Source organism: Apis cerana, linkage group LG1 (genome assembly GCF_029169275.1).
Source record: "Apis cerana isolate GH-2021 linkage group LG1, AcerK_1.0, whole genome shotgun sequence".
In the NCBI taxonomy this organism is placed as follows: domain Eukaryota; kingdom Metazoa; phylum Arthropoda; class Insecta; order Hymenoptera; family Apidae; genus Apis; species Apis cerana.
In genome coordinates this window covers 17796331-17813535 of record NC_083852.1, presented here as the reverse complement: position 1 = coordinate 17813535, position 17205 = coordinate 17796331, and positions in this window count along the sequence as shown.

Sequence of the window (17205 nt, the reverse complement as noted above, 5' to 3'; positions counted from 1 at the left end):
CTAACTTTACGTACCTTTTCCTGAAATCGACTGACGATGGCTAATGATCATTGCGTGAATCGCGACAAAAAATCGTATCTATCTCGATTTTAATTATCAATAAAAATGGCATTACTAAAATTTAATAATTGATATCAATTTACAATTTATAATTTTATGATAATATTAACAAAATTGTAAATCGTATAATTGATAATATAATAAATAAAAATGAGAATCGTAACGATGCAATTCCACAGCCTAATCGCAAACACACATAATGTGGAAAATACATCGTGCACGATCACTAACTTATCGTCAGTCGCCGTTAAAAACTTATAAACTATAGTCATCATGCCTATTGCCTCTCTCTCGCCCAAGTAACACCTGGGCACGTGAGTGAGATCGTGGCAATAGACACGGAAGGGTTAAACCTGAAAATCCTAAACTAAAAAATATTATAAATATCTATTTTTTCTCTAACGGACTAATATTCTTTATTTCATCATCTATTTTTACTTTAAATTTTATTTAATGACTCTAATTTTATTAAAGTTATGATATCTAATAATAAAGCAAAAGAAAAATAAATAAGAAATTTATTTACAACAAGAAATACTAAATGCAAAATAAACTAATTGAATTGAAAAATTAAAGTTAACATTAATAACCTCAGGCGATTCCTTCATCAAAACATAGTTTCGAATTAGAAACTAGAAACACAATGTTCAATATTATTGTTTTGATTCCGAAATCTACCTGTCGCGATATATCTTCTTACACATTTTCGTATACGAAGGAACTAAAATTTAAAATTTTATATTTTGTATTATATGATTGTTGAAAATTGAAAATCGAATAATTAAAATATATTATAATATAAAGCGAAATGTAAAAAAGAAAAGAAAATTTTTAGTTTATTAGTATTTGAGAAACGCGATGTGCAAGAAGATCTAGCCTGAGCTAATAAACACAGAAAATGTTACTACTCACGGATATAATAAATATATCCGTGGTCACTATGCCCATTGCAAAATCTACGTATACAACCAATCACTCGTGTCGATTCGGACCTTTCGTCCTACGACATGATTGAGTGACCGGAGGAACATAAATGCATGCGACTCACCATTAGATGCGAAGAATATTGGCAGGGGGATGTTAGGAAATATCTGTAACAAAAAAAGAAACAACATAATTTAAAACACAATCCAGATTATTGAAAATTGAATTCTAAATTTAAAAATTAAAAATCTAATGATTTATATTGAGATAAAAAAATAAGAATTTAAATAAAATGATATAGATAATTACCTCTTCGCGTGATGGATGACCGCCGTATTTTCTTGAGAGAAGCACTGACTCTAAACGCGTAGTCTTTTAACGCGACCGGTTAAAAATTAAATTCGGCGAACAAACACTGATTCTAATTTCGCGTTATTCGTTAAAGAATTTAAAAAAACTTTTACGAAAGCAAACACTGACTCTACTGATCGCGCGCGGTAACAAAAATTTACTGAAAATAAAATTGTATAATAAGGGAGGGATAGGGTGGAAAAAAAAGTAAAATATTCGATATTTTTCCTTTTTTTTCTTTTTCGTTTCACACATTTGTTTAAGAAAATACTGCTATGAGTTCTAAGATACTTTTTAACATTCAAAAATTTTTATGAATTATTTACAAAAATTTGGAAAATTTGAATAATTTGGAAAAATTATATTATAATTGTTCGCTATCAAAATTTAGATTATAATCAATTATAATAAATGATGTCGCGAATTATAAATATTCGAAATTTCTTGCAAAATAATCAAAATTTTACAAGTTAAAGATACAATAACAAAAACTTAAACTTAAAACTAGTGTAGTTCTTAGCTTGGCATCGGTTTTCAAAACTAATCATTCTAATATAGTTTTAATACAATATTTTTAATGTAATATTTCCAATAATTTGATCAAATAATATAAAATGAAAACCGATGCCAATTACCAGGTCTCACCAACGAGGAGGTGACTACGTCGAGACCCATATAATGATATTTAATTATTATTTAAATTGTGATAGTGTAAATTAAATGTTAAATACAAAATTAAAAAAAAAATTATACATTAAAATTTAAATCAAATTAAAATTTTTAAGTAAAGATTAATTTTAGATAGTGGCAATGGACAATTGAAAGTTAAATCAAATTAAAAATTTTAACTAAAACTAAAATAAAATTTAAAAATTAAAATATAATTAAAATATAAGGTTAAGACAAATTAAAAATTAAACGTTAAAGTAAATAAAAAATTAATAAATATAAATGAAATTGAAATAATAAAAATAAGTTCAAAATTAAAATTAAAAAGTTAAAGTGAATTGAAAATAAATTTAAATAAAATTAAAAAAAAATTAAAAAGAAAATATTTAAAGTTTGAAATAGAAATAGAATAGATTGATAAAATAAATTAAAAATAAAAATAAAAATTAAAAATTAAAAATTAAAAATTAAAAATTAAATCAAATCAATCAATTGAAAAATGTGAAGTTAATGTAAATTAAAAATTAAAAATTGAAAATTAAAAATTAAAAATTAAAAATTAAAAATTGAAAATTGAAAATTGAAAATTGAAAATTGAAAACTGAAAATTAAAAATTAAAAATTAAAAATTAAAAATTAAAAATTAAAAATTAAAAATTAAAAATTAAAAATTAAAAATTGAAAATTAAAATTAAAAATTAAAAATTAAAAATTAAAAATTAAAAATTAAAAATTAAAAATTAAAAATTGAAAATTAAAAATTAAAATAAAATAGAAAGTAAAAATGGGAAAAATATGTGTTTAATAAATATTAAAATAAATAATAAGAAATTATTCTTAATATTACAAAATTTCAGTTTAAAGTGTTATGATTTCAATGTTATCGCGACGCGAGTTCGATAGGAAATGATTGCTCTCGCCCGTCTTGTCCTCTATTTATACAAGCGCGTGAGCCGATGTCGAACGAAAATATACGACCTTTTCCGACTTTATCAAAATAGAATTTTCGAATATATTAATGAACAATTTATCAAGTTTTAAATTTTAACTGTTAATTTATTATTAATTTATGGATATCATAACAATTTTTATATTTTTATTGTTAATTTATGGATTTAACAACATATTAAAAAATATATATAATAATTAATATATATATTTTTACGAAATAAAGAAAAATTCTATATTTTATAATATTAATTTGCGATTTAATATTATGTTAAAAATTATTTCTTATTATTTTATGCGAGAAATAAGTATAAAATAACACCGAATAGATTTATAGAATGAATAATTTAATAAATTCAGAATTTTTATTCTAATTTATTTATTGAAAAATATACTAAATATAACAAATCACATATATTTTTTTAAATTACACTATGTAAAATAAGATTTAATGGTTACTCTTTTTAATAATTAAAGATAATTATGTTTTCAAGACAACACTGCAGATGTGCGTAGTTCTTGGCTTGCCATCGCTTTTCGAAAAATTTTCGAATGAAAGTCAAGACATTTTTTTAAATGAAAAATAAGAAAAGCGATGCCAATTACCGGGTCTCACCCACGGGGAGGTGACTACGCATCGAGACCCATCAGGTTCAATTTATTGAACGAATTGACTAATACATTAAATGATACAATTAATTATCTACAAATCAAATCTTATATTACATAGAAAAAATATGATGATACAATTGATAAATAATTAAAATTATTCATCGTCGTCCAACGTCATCCATCGATGAAGTCTTAAAGTTAACTTATACTAGACCTTAATACTAAATCTTACATCTAACTTACATCTATATTACATTTATCTTAAAATAATCTATTTTACATCTATCTTATATCTATCTTACATCTATCTTACATCTATCTTACATCTATCTTACATCTATCTTACATCTATCTTACATTATTCCTAAATCTAAGATGTATGCATCTTATGATTTACATCGAATATAAGAAATTATAACAAATTAAAATCTATGTCGTATGATGTATGATTATAGTGATCCAATGACGTCCAATGTTGTCCACCGATGAAGTCTTAAACTAACTTATTCTAAATTTTAATACTAAATCTTAAATCTTATCTAAAAAATATTATACTTAAAACTAGGACTTAAGTCTAAAACGCTCGCATCATATGATTTACATCGAATATAAAAAATTGTAACAAAAGAATTAAAAATCTATGTCGTATGTTGATTCTCGTGATCCAACGTCGTCCAACGTCGTCCAACGTTGTCTATCGATGAAGTCTTAAACTAACTTATTCTAAATCTTAATATTAAATCTTAAATCTATCTTATTTTACACTTAAAACTAGGACTTACGTATAAAACGCACGCATTTTACGATTTACATCGAATATAAAAAATTATAACAAAAAATTAAAAATCTATGTCGTATATTGATTATCGTGATCCAACGTTGTCCATCGATGATGTCTTAAATTAACTTATTCTAGATCTTAATACTAAATCTTAAATCTATCCTTATTTTATACTTAAAACTAGGACTTACGTCTAAAACGCATCTTATCGAAATATAATAAATTACAATGAATATATTAAAATTAAGTCTTATTTCTAAATCTTAAACCTATTTTACATTATACTTAAAGTTAGAACCTAAATCTAAGATGCATGTATCTTATCATTTACATCGAGTATAATCAATTATAATAAAAATATTAAAATCTGAGTCTTAACATTAAATCTTAAATATATCTTATATTATAGTTAAAACTAAAACTTAAATCTAAGATGCGCGCATCTTGTCACATACATCGAATGTAAAAAAAACTTTATTTGTACCTTCAATCTAATCCACTGTTAATTAATCAAAATAATTTAAAGCAATCATTTTAGACTAGATTGAAGGTGTGCGTAGTTCTTGGCTTGCCATCGCTTTTCGAATGGAAATTAAGATATTTTTTAAATGAAAAATATGAAAAGCGATGCCAATTACCGGGTCTCACCTACGGGGAGGTGACTAAGCATCGAGACCCATAAGGTTGAATTTATTGAATAATTTATTGACTAATACATTGAAACGATACAATGAATTATCTACAAATCAAATCTTATATTACATAGAAAAAAAATATGATACAATTGGTAAATAAATTATTCATCGTTGTCCAACGTCATCCATCGAAGAAGCCTTAAATTTAACTTATACTAGATCTTAATACTAAATCTTACATCTATCTTACATCTATCTTACATTTATCTTACATATATCTTACATCTTATATCTATCTTACATTATTCGAAAAACTAGGACCTAAATCTAAGATGCATGCATCTTATGATTTACGTCGAATATAATAAATTACAATAAAGAAATCTAATCATTTTAAAAGCTATATCTTATGTTGATTATCGTGGTCCAACGCCGTCGAAAATTGTCCATCGTTACATCGAATATAAGAAATTATAAAAAAAGAAATTAAAATCTATGTCGTATGCTGATTATCGGGATCAAATATCGTCCAACGTCGTCGATCGATGTCCACCGTTGTCCATCGATATATCGAATATAACAAATTATAATAAAGAAACCTAATAATATTGAAAGCTATATCGTATGTTGATTATTGTGATCCAACGTTGTCCAATATTCTCCATCGTTACATCGAATATAAGAAATTATAAAAAGGAAATTAAAATCCATATTCTATACTGACCATCGTGATCCAACGTTGTCCCACGTTGTTCATCGATGTCCATTGTTTTCCATCGATACATCGAATACAAGTAATTATAATAAAGAAATTAAAAAATATGTCGTATGCTGATTATCGGGATCAAATATCGTCCAACGTCGTCGATCGATGTCCATCGTTGTCCATCGATATATCGAATATAACAAATTATAATAAAGAAACCTAATAATATTGAAAGCTATATCGTATGTTGATTGTGATCCAACGTTGTCCAATATTTTCCATCGTTACATCGAATATAAGAAATTATAAAAAGAAATTAAAATCCGTATTTTATACTGACTATCGTGATACAACGTTGTCCTACGTTGTCCATCGATGTCCATTGTTTTCCATCGATACATCGAATACAAGTAATTATAATAAAGAAATTAAAATCTATGTCGTATCGCTAATTATCGTGATCCAACGCCGTTCAACATTCTCCATGGTTACATCGAATATAAGAAATTTTAAAAAAAGAAATTAAAATCTATGTCGTATGCTGATTATCGTGATCAAATATCGTCCAACGTCGTCGATCGATTGTCCATCGATACATCAAATATAACAAATTATAATAAAGAAGTCTAATCATATTAAAAGCTATATCGTATATTGATTATCGTGATCCAACGTTGTCCAATATTCTCCATCGTTACATCGAATATAAGAAACTTAAAAAAGAGAAATTAATATCTATGTCGTATTTTGATTATCGTGATCAAACATCGTCCAACGTCGTCGATCGATTGTCCATCGATACATCAAATATAACAAATTATAATAAAATGATTATCGTGATCCAACGCCTTCCGGCATTCTCCATCGTTACACATAAATATAAGAAAATATAAAAAAAGAAATTAAAATCTATGTCGTATGATAATTATCATGATCCAACATCGTCCAACTTCGTCTAACGATACTTACCAATGTCCACCGATGTCCATTAATACATCACATATAAGAAATTAGAAAAAGGAAATTAAAATCTGTACGCTATATTGATTTTCGCGATCCAACGACGTCCAACGTTGTCCATCGATATCCATCGATGAAATCATAAATTAACTTATTCTAGATATTAATACTAAATCTTAAATTATACTTATTATACTAGGACCTAAATCTAAGATGCATGCATCTTATGATTTACATTGAATATAAGAAATTATATCAAAGAAATTAAAATCTATGTCGTATGTTCATTATCATGCCGTCCAACATCGTCAACGTCGTTCAATGTCGTCCGACGTCGTTCAATGTCGTCCAATGTCGTTCAATCTCGTCCAACATCGTCCAACGTCATCCAACGATGTCCACCGATGTCAATCAATGGTCATTGATGTCCACTGATAAATGGAATATAAGAAATTATAAAAAGGAAATTGATATTATTCTCCTATGTTGATCATCGTGATTCAATGCACGTTGTCCAACATCGTCCAATATCGTCCAACGTCATCCAATCATGTGCACCGATATCAAACGATGTCCACTGATGTCCACTGATAAATGGAATATAAGAAATTATAAAAAGGAAATTGATATTATTATTCTATGTTAATCATCGTGATCCTACGTCGTCCACCATCGTCCACCGTCGTCCACCGTCATCCACCGTCGTCCACCGTCATCCACCGTCGTCCACCGTCGTCCACCGTCGTCCACCGTCGTCCACAGTCGTCCACAGTCGTCCACAGTCGTTCACCGTCGTCCAACGTCATCCAACGTCGTCCAAAGTCGTCCACCGTCGTCCACCGTCGTCCAACGTCGTCCAAAGTCGTCCAAAGTCGTCCACAGTCGTCCAACGTCGTCCAACGTCGTCCAACGTCGTCCAACGTCGTCCAATGTCGTCCATCGATGAAATCTTAAACTAACTTATTCTAGATCTTAATACTAAATCTTAAATCTAACCTAAAAAATATTACACGTAAAACTAGGACTTAAGTCTAAAACGCTCGCATCATATGATTTACATCGAATATAAAAAATTGTAACAAAAGAATTAAAAATCTATGTCGTATGTTGATTCTCGTGATCCAACGTCGTCCATCGATGTCCATCGATGAAATCTTAAACTAACTTATTCTAGATCTTAATACGAAATCTTAAATCTAACCTAAAAAATATTACACTTAAAACTAGGACTTAAGTCTAAAACGCTCGCATCATATGATTTACATCGAATATAAAAAATTGTAACAAAAAAATTAAAAATCTGTGTCGTATGTTGATTATCGTGATCCAACGTCGTCCAACGTCGTCCAACGTTGTCCATCGATGAAATCTTAAACTAACTTATTCTAGATCTTAATACTAAATCTTAAATCTAACCTAAAAAATATTATACTTAAAACTAGGACTTAAGTCTAAAACGCTCGCATCTTATCATTTACATCGAATATAAAAATTGTAACAAAAGAATTAAAAATCTATGTCGTATGTTGATTCTCGTGATCCAACGTCGTTCAACGTTGTCCATCGATGAAATCTTAAACTAACTTATTCTAGATCTTAATACTAAATCTTAAATCTAACCTAAAAAATATTATACTTAAAACTAGGACTTAAGTCTAAAACGCTCGCATCTTATCATTTACATCGAATATAAAAAATTGTAACAAAAGAATTAAAAATCTATGTCGTATGTTGATTCTCGTGATCCAACGTCGTCCAACGTCGTCCAACGTTGTCTATCGATGAAGTCTTAAACTAACTTATTCTAAATCTTAATATTAAATCTTAAATCTATCTTATTTTACACTTAAAACTAGGACTTAAGTCTAAAACGCACGCATTTTACGATTTACATCGAATATAACAAAATTATAACAAAAAAATTAAAAATCTATGTCATATATTGATTATCGTGATCCAACGTTGTCCATCGATGATGTCTTCAATTAACTTATTCTAGATCTTAATACTAAATCTTAAATCTATCCTTATTTTATACTTAAAACTAGGACTTACGTCTAAAACGCATCTTATCGAAATATAATAAATTACAATGAATATATTAAAATTAAGTCTTATTTCTAAATCTTAAACCTATTTTACATTATACTTAAAGTTAGAACCTAAATCTAAGATGCATGTATCTTATCATTTACATCGAGTATAATCAATTATAATAAAAATATTAAAATCTGAGTCTTAACATTAAATCTTAAATATATCTTATATTATAGTTAAAACTAAAACTTAAATCTAAGATGCGCGCATCTTGTCACATACATCGAAAGTAAAAAAACTTTATTTGTACCTTCAATCTAATCCACTGTTAATTAATCAAAATAATTTAAAGCAATCATTTTAGACTAGATTGAAGGTGTGCGTAGTTCTTGGCTTGCCATCGCTTTTCGAATGGAAATCAAGATATCTTTTTAAATGAAAAATATGAAAAGCGATGCCAATTACCGGGTCTCACCCACGGGGAGGTGACTACGCATCGAGACCCATCAGGTTAAATTTATTGAATAATTTACTGACTAATACATTGAAATGATACAATGAATTATTTACAAATCAAATCTTATATTACATAGAAAAAAAATATGATACAATTGGTAAATAAATTATCCATCTTCGTATAACGTCGTCCATCGATAAAGTCTTAAAGTAACTTACATTGAAATGATACAATGAATTATTTACAAATCAAATCTTATATTACATAGAAAAAATATGATACATTTGGTAAATAAATTATCCATCTTCGTCCAACGTCGTCCATCGATGAAGTCTTAAAGTAACTTATTCTGGATCTTAATAATAAATCTTACATCCGTCTTACATTTACCTTACATCTATCTTACATCTACATTACATTATTCGAAAAACAAGTACCTAAATCTAAGATGTATACATCTTATAATTTACATTGAATATATGAAATTATAACAAATTAAAATCTATGTCGTATGATGTATCATTATGGTGATCCAACGACGTCCAACGTTGTCCATCGATGAAGTCTTAAATTATTCCTAACTTATTCTAATCTAAAATTATTCTAGATCTCAATACTAAATCTTAAATCTAACCTGAGAAATATACTTAAAACTAGGACTTAAGTCTAAAACGCTCGCATCATATGATTTACATCGAATATAAAAAATTGTAACAAAAGAATTAAAAATCTATGTCGTATGTTGATTCTCGTGATCCAACGTCGTCCAACGTCGTCCATCGATAAAATCTTAAAATAACTTATTCTAGATCTTAATACTAAATCTTAAATCTAACCTAAAAAATATTATACTTAAAACTAGGTCTTAAGTCTAAAACGCTCGCATCTTATCATTTACATCGAATATAAAAATTGTAACAAAAGAATTAAAAATCTATGTCGTATGTTGATTCTCGTGATCCAACGTCGTTCAACGTTGTCCATCGATGAAATCTTAAACTAACTTATTCTAGATCTTAATACTAAATCTTAAATCTAACCTAAAAAATATTATACTTAAAACTAGGACTTAAGTCTAAAACGCTCGCATCTTATCATTTACATCGAATATAAAAATTGTAACAAAAGAATTAAAAATCTATGTCGTATGTTGATTCTCGTGATCCAACGTCGTTCAACGTTGTCCATCGATGAAATCTTAAACTAACTTATTCTAGATCTTAATACTAAATCTTAAATCTAACCTAAAAAATATTATACTTAAAACTAGGACTTAAGTCTAAAACGCTCGCATCTTATCATTTACATCGAATATAAAAAATTGTAACAAAAGAATTAAAAATCTATGTCGTATGTTGATTCTCGTGATCCAACGTCGTCCAACGTCGTCCAACGTTGTCTATCGATGAAGTCTTAAACTAACTTATTCTAAATCTTAATATTAAATCTTAAATCTATCTTATTTTACACTTAAAACTAGGACTTACGTCTAAAACGCATGCATTTTACGATTTACATCGAATATAAAAAATTATAACAAAAAAATTAAAAATCTATGTCGTATATTGATTATCGTGATCCAACGTTGTCCATCGATGATGTCTTAAATTAACTTATTCTAGATCTTAATACTAAATCTTAAATCTATCTTACTTTATACTTAAAACTAAGACTTACGTCTAAAACGCATCTTATCGAAATATAATAAATTACAAAGAATATATTAAAATTAAGTCTTATTTCTAAATCTTAAACCTATTTTACATTATACTTAAAGTTAGAACCTAAATCTAAGATGCATGTATCTTATCATTTACATCGAGTATAATCAATTATAATAAAAATATTAAAATCTGAGTCTTAACATTAAATCTTAAATATATCTTATATTATAGTTAAAACTAAAACTTAAATCTAAGATGCGCGCATCTTGTCACATACATCGAAAGTAAAAAAACTTTATTTGTACCTTCAATCTAATCCACTGTTAATTAATCAAAATAATTTAAAGCAATCATTTTAGACTAGATTGAAGGTGTGCGTAGTTCTTGGCTTGCCATCGCTTTTCGAATGGAAATTAAGATATCTTTAAATGAAAAATATGAAAAGCGATGCCAATTACCGGGTCTCACCCACGGGGAGGTGACTACGCATCGAGACCCATCAGGTTAAATTTATTGAATAATTTACTGACTAATACATTGAAATGATACAATGAATTATTTACAAATCAAATCTTATATTACATAGAAAAAAAATATGATACAATTGGTAAATAAATTATCCATCTTCGTATAACGTCGTCCATCGATAAAGTCTTAAAGTAACTTACATTGAAATGATACAATGAATTATTTACAAATCAAATCTTATATTACATAGAAAAAAAATATGATACATTTGGTAAATAAATTATCCATCTTCGTCCAACGTCGTCCATCGATGAAGTCTTAAAGTAACTTATTCTGGATCTTAATAATAAATCTTACATCCGTCTTACATTTACCTTACATCTATCTTACATCTACATTACATTATTCGAAAAACAAGTACCTAAATCTAAGATGTATACATCTTATAATTTACATTGAATATATGAAATTATAACAAATTAAAATCTATGTCGTATGATGTATCATTATGGTGATCCAACGACGTCCAACGTTGTCCATCGATGAAGTCTTAAATTATTCCTAACTTATTCTAATCTAAACTTATTCTAGATCTCAATACTAAATCTTAAATCTAACCTGAGAAATATACTTAAAACTAGGACTTAAGTCTAAAACGCTCGCATCATATGATTTACATCGAATATAAAAAATTGTAACAAAAGAATTAAAAATCTATGTCGTATGTTGATTCTCGTGATCCAACGTCGTCCAACGTCGTCCATCGATAAAATCTTAAAATAACTTATTCTAGATCTTAATACTAAATCTTAAATCTAACCTAAAAATATTATACTTAAAACTAGGACTTAAGTCTAAAACGCTCGCATCTTATCATTTACATCGAATATAAAAAATTGTAACAAAAGAATTAAAAATCTATGTCGTATGTTGATTCTCGTGATCCAACGTCGTTCAACGTTGTCCATCGATGAAATCTTAAACTAACTTATTCTAGATCTTAATACTAAATCTTAAATCTAACCTAAAAATATTATACTTAAAACTAGGACTTAAGTCTAAAACGCTCGCATCTTATCATTTACATCGAATATAAAAATTGTAACAAAAGAATTAAAAATCTATGTCGTATGTTGATTCTCGTGATCCAACGTCGTTCAACGTTGTCCATCGATGAAATCTTAAACTAACTTATTCTAGATCTTAATACTAAATCTTAAATCTAACCTAAAAAATATTATACTTAAAACTAGGACTTAAGTCTAAAACGCTCGCATCTTATCATTTACATCGAATATAAAAAATTGTAACAAAAGAATTAAAAATCTATGTCGTATGTTGATTCTCGTGATCCAACGTCGTCCAACGTCGTCCAACGTTGTCTATCGATGAAGTCTTAAACTAACTTATTCTAAATCTTAATATTAAATCTTAAATCTATCTTATTTTACACTTAAAACTAGGACTTACGTATAAAACGCACGCATTTTACGATTTACATCGAATATAAAAAATTATAACAAAAAAATTAAAAATCTATGTCGTATATTGATTATCGTGATCCAACGTTGTCCATCGATGATGTCTTAAATTAACTTATTCTAGATCTTAATACTAAATCTTAAATCTATCCTTATTTTATACTTAAAACTAGGACTTACGTCTAAAACGCATCTTATCGAAATATAATAAATTACAATGAATATATTAAAATTAAGTCTTATTTCTAAATCTTAAACCTATTTTACATTATACTTAAAGTTAGAACCTAAATCTAAGATGCATGTATCTTATCATTTACATCGAGTATAATCAATTATAATAAAAATATTAAAATCTGAGTCTTAACATTAAATCTTAAATATATCTTATATTATAGTTAAAACTAAAACTTAAATCTAAGATGCGCGCATCTTGTCACATACATCGAATGTAAAAAAAACTTTATTTGTACCTTCAATCTAATCCACTGTTAATTAATCAAAATAATTTAAAGCAATCATTTTAGACTAGATTGAAGGTGTGCGTAGTTCTTGGCTTGCCATCGCTTTTCGAATGGAAATTAAGATATTTTTTTAAATGAAAAATATGAAAAGCGATGCCAATTACCGGGTCTCACCCACGGGGAGGTGACTACGCATCGAGACCCATCAGGTTAAATTTATTGAATAATTTACTGACTAATACATTGAAATGATACAATGAATTATTTACAAATCAAATCTTATATTACATAGAAAAAATATGATACAATTGGTAAATAAATTATCCATCTTCGTATAACGTCGTCCATCGATAAAGTCTTAAATTTAACTTATACTAGATCTTAATACTAAATCTTACATCTATCTTACATCTATCTTACATTTATCTTACATATATCTTACATCTTACATCTATCTTACATTATTCGAAAAACTAGGACCTAAATCTAAGATGCATGCATCTTATGATTTACGTCGAATATAATAAATTACAATAAAGAAATCTAATCATTTTAAAAGCTATATCTTATGTTGATTATCGTGGTCCAACGCCGTCGAAAATTGTCCATCGTTACATCGAATATAAGAAATTATAAAAAAAGAAATTAAAATCTATGTCGTATGCTGATTATCGGGATCAAATATCGTCCAACGTCGTCGATCGATGTCCACCGTTGTCCATCGATATATCGAATATAACAAATTATAATAAAGAAACCTAATAATATTGAAAGCTATATCGTATGTTGATTATTGTGATCCAACGTTGTCCAATATTCTCCATCGTTACATCGAATATAAGAAATTATAAAAGGAAATTAAAATCCATATTCTATACTGACCATCGTGATACAACGTTGTCCCACGTTGTTCATCGATGTCCATTGTTTTCCATCGATACATCGAATACAAGTAATTATAATAAAGAAATTAAAAAATATGTCGTATGCTGATTATCGGGATCAAATATCGTCCAACGTCGTCGATCGATGTCCATCGTTGTCCATCGATATATCGAATATAACAAATTATAATAAAGAAACCTAATAATATTGAAAGCTATATCGTATGTTGATTGTGATCCAACGTTGTCCAATATTTTCCATCGTTACATCGAATATAAGAAATTATAAAAAGGAAATTAAAATCCGTATTTTATACAGACTATCGTGATACAACGTTGTCCTACGTTGTCCATCGATGTCCATTGTTTTCCATCGATACATCGAATACAAGTAATTATAATAAAGAAATTAAAATCTATGTCGTATCGCTAATTATCGTGATCCAACGCCGTTCAACATTCTCCATGGTTACATCGAATATAAGAAATTTTAAAAAAGAAATTAAAATCTATGTCGTATGCTGATTATCGTGATCAAATATCGTCCAACGTCGTCGATCGATTGTCCATCGATACATCAAATATAACAAATTATAATAAAGAAGTCTAATCATATTAAAAGCTATATCGTATATTGATTATCGTGATCCAACGTTGTCCAATATTCTCCATCGTTACATCGAATATAAGAAACTTAAAAAAGAGAAATTAATATCTATGTCGTATTTTGATTATCGTGATCAAACATCGTCCAACGTCGTCGATCGATTGTCCATCGATACATCAAATATAACAAATTATAATAAAATGATTATCGTGATCCAACGCCTTCCGGCATTCTCCATCGTTACACATAAATATAAGAAAATATAAAAAAAGAAATTAAAATCTATGTCGTATGATAATTATCATGATCCAACATCGTCCAACTTCGTCTAACGATACTTACCAATGTCCACCGATGTCCATTAATACATCACATATAAGAAATTAGAAAAGGAAATTAAAATCAAAATATTGATTTTCGCGATCCAACGACGTCCAACGTTGTCCATCGATATCCATCGATGAAATCATAAATTAACTTATTCTAGATATTAATACTAAATCTTATATTATACTTATTATACTAGGACCTAAATCTAAGATGCATGCATCTTATGATTTACATTGAATATAAGAAATTATATCAAAGAAATTAAAATCTATGTCGTATGTTCATTATCATGCCGTCCAACATCGTCAACGTCGTTCAATGTCGTCCGACGTCGTTCAATGTCGTCCAATGTCGTTCAATCTCGTCCAACATCGTCCAACGTCATCCAACGATGTCCACCGATGTCAATCAATGGTCATTGATGTCCACTGATAAATGGAATATAAGAAATTATAAAAAGGAAATTGATATTATTCTCCTATGTTGATCATCGTGATTCAATGCACGTTGTCCAACATCGTCCAATATCGTCCAACGTCATCCAATCATGTGCACCGATATCAAACGATGTCCACTGATGTCCACTGATAAATGGAATATAAGAAATTATAAAAAGGAAATTGATATTATTATTCTATGTTAATCATCGTGATCCTACGTCGTCCACCATCGTGCAACGTCGTCCACCGTCGTCCACCGTCGTCCACCGTCATCCACCGTCGTCCACCGTCATCCACCGTCGTCCACCGTCGTCCACCGTCGTCCACAGTCGTCCACAGTCGTTCACCGTCGTCCAACGTCATCCAACGTCGTCCAACGTCATCCAACGTCGTCCAACGTCGTCCAAAGTCGTCCACAGTCGTCCAACGTCGTCCAACGTCGTCCAACGTCGTCCAACGTCGTCCAACGCCGTCCACCGTCGTCTAACGTTGTCCATCGATGAAATCTTAAACTAACTTATTCTAGATCTTAATACTAAATCTTAAATCTAACCTAAAAAATATTACACGTAAAACTAGGACTTAAGTCTAAAACGCTCGCATCATATGATTTACATCGAATATAAAAATTGTAACAAAAGAATTAAAAATCTATGTCGTATGTTGATTCTCGTGATCCAACGTCGTCCATCGATGTCCATCGATGAAATCTTAAACTAACTTATTCTAGATCTTAATACGAAATCTTAAATCTAACCTAAAAAATATTACACTTAAAACTAGGACTTAAGTCTAAAACGCTCGCATCATATGATTTACATCGAATATAAAAAATTGTAACAAAAAAATTAAAAATCTGTGTCGTATGTTGATTATCGTGATCCAACGTCGTCCAACGTCGTCCAACGTTGTCCATCGATGAAATCTTAAACTAACTTATTCTAGATCTTAATACTAAATCTTAAATCTATCTTTATTTTATACTTAAAACTAGGACTTACGTCTAAAACGCTCGCATCTTATCATTTACATCGAATATAAAAATTGTAACAAAAGAATTAAAAATCTATGTCGTATGTTGATTCTCGTGATCCAACGTCGTTCAACGTTGTCCATCGATGAAATCTTAAACTAACTTATTCTAGATCTTAATACTAAATCTTAAATCTATCTTACTTTATACTTAAAACTAAGACTTACGTCTAAAACGCATCTTATCGAAATATAATAAATTACAATGAATATATTAAAATTAAGTCTTATTTCTAAATCTTAAACCTATTTTACATTATACTTAAAGTTAGAACCTAAATCTAAGATGCATGTATCTTATCATTTACATCGAGTATAATCAATTATAATAAAAATATTAAAATCTGAGTCTTAACATTAAATCTTAAATATATCTTATATTATAGTTAAAACTAAAACTTAAATCTAAGATGCGCGCATCTTGTCACATACATCGAATGTAAAAAAAACTTTATTTGTACCTTCAATCTAATCCACTGTTAATTAATCAAAATAATTTAAAGCAATCATTTTAGACTAGATTGAAGGTGTGCGTAGTTCTTGGCTTGCCATCGCTTTTCGAATGGAAATTAAGATATTTTTTTAAATGAAAAATATGAAAAGCGATGCCAATTACCGGGTCTCACCTACGGGGAGGTGACTAAGCATCGAGACCCATAAGGTTGAATTTATTGAATAATTTATTGACTAATACA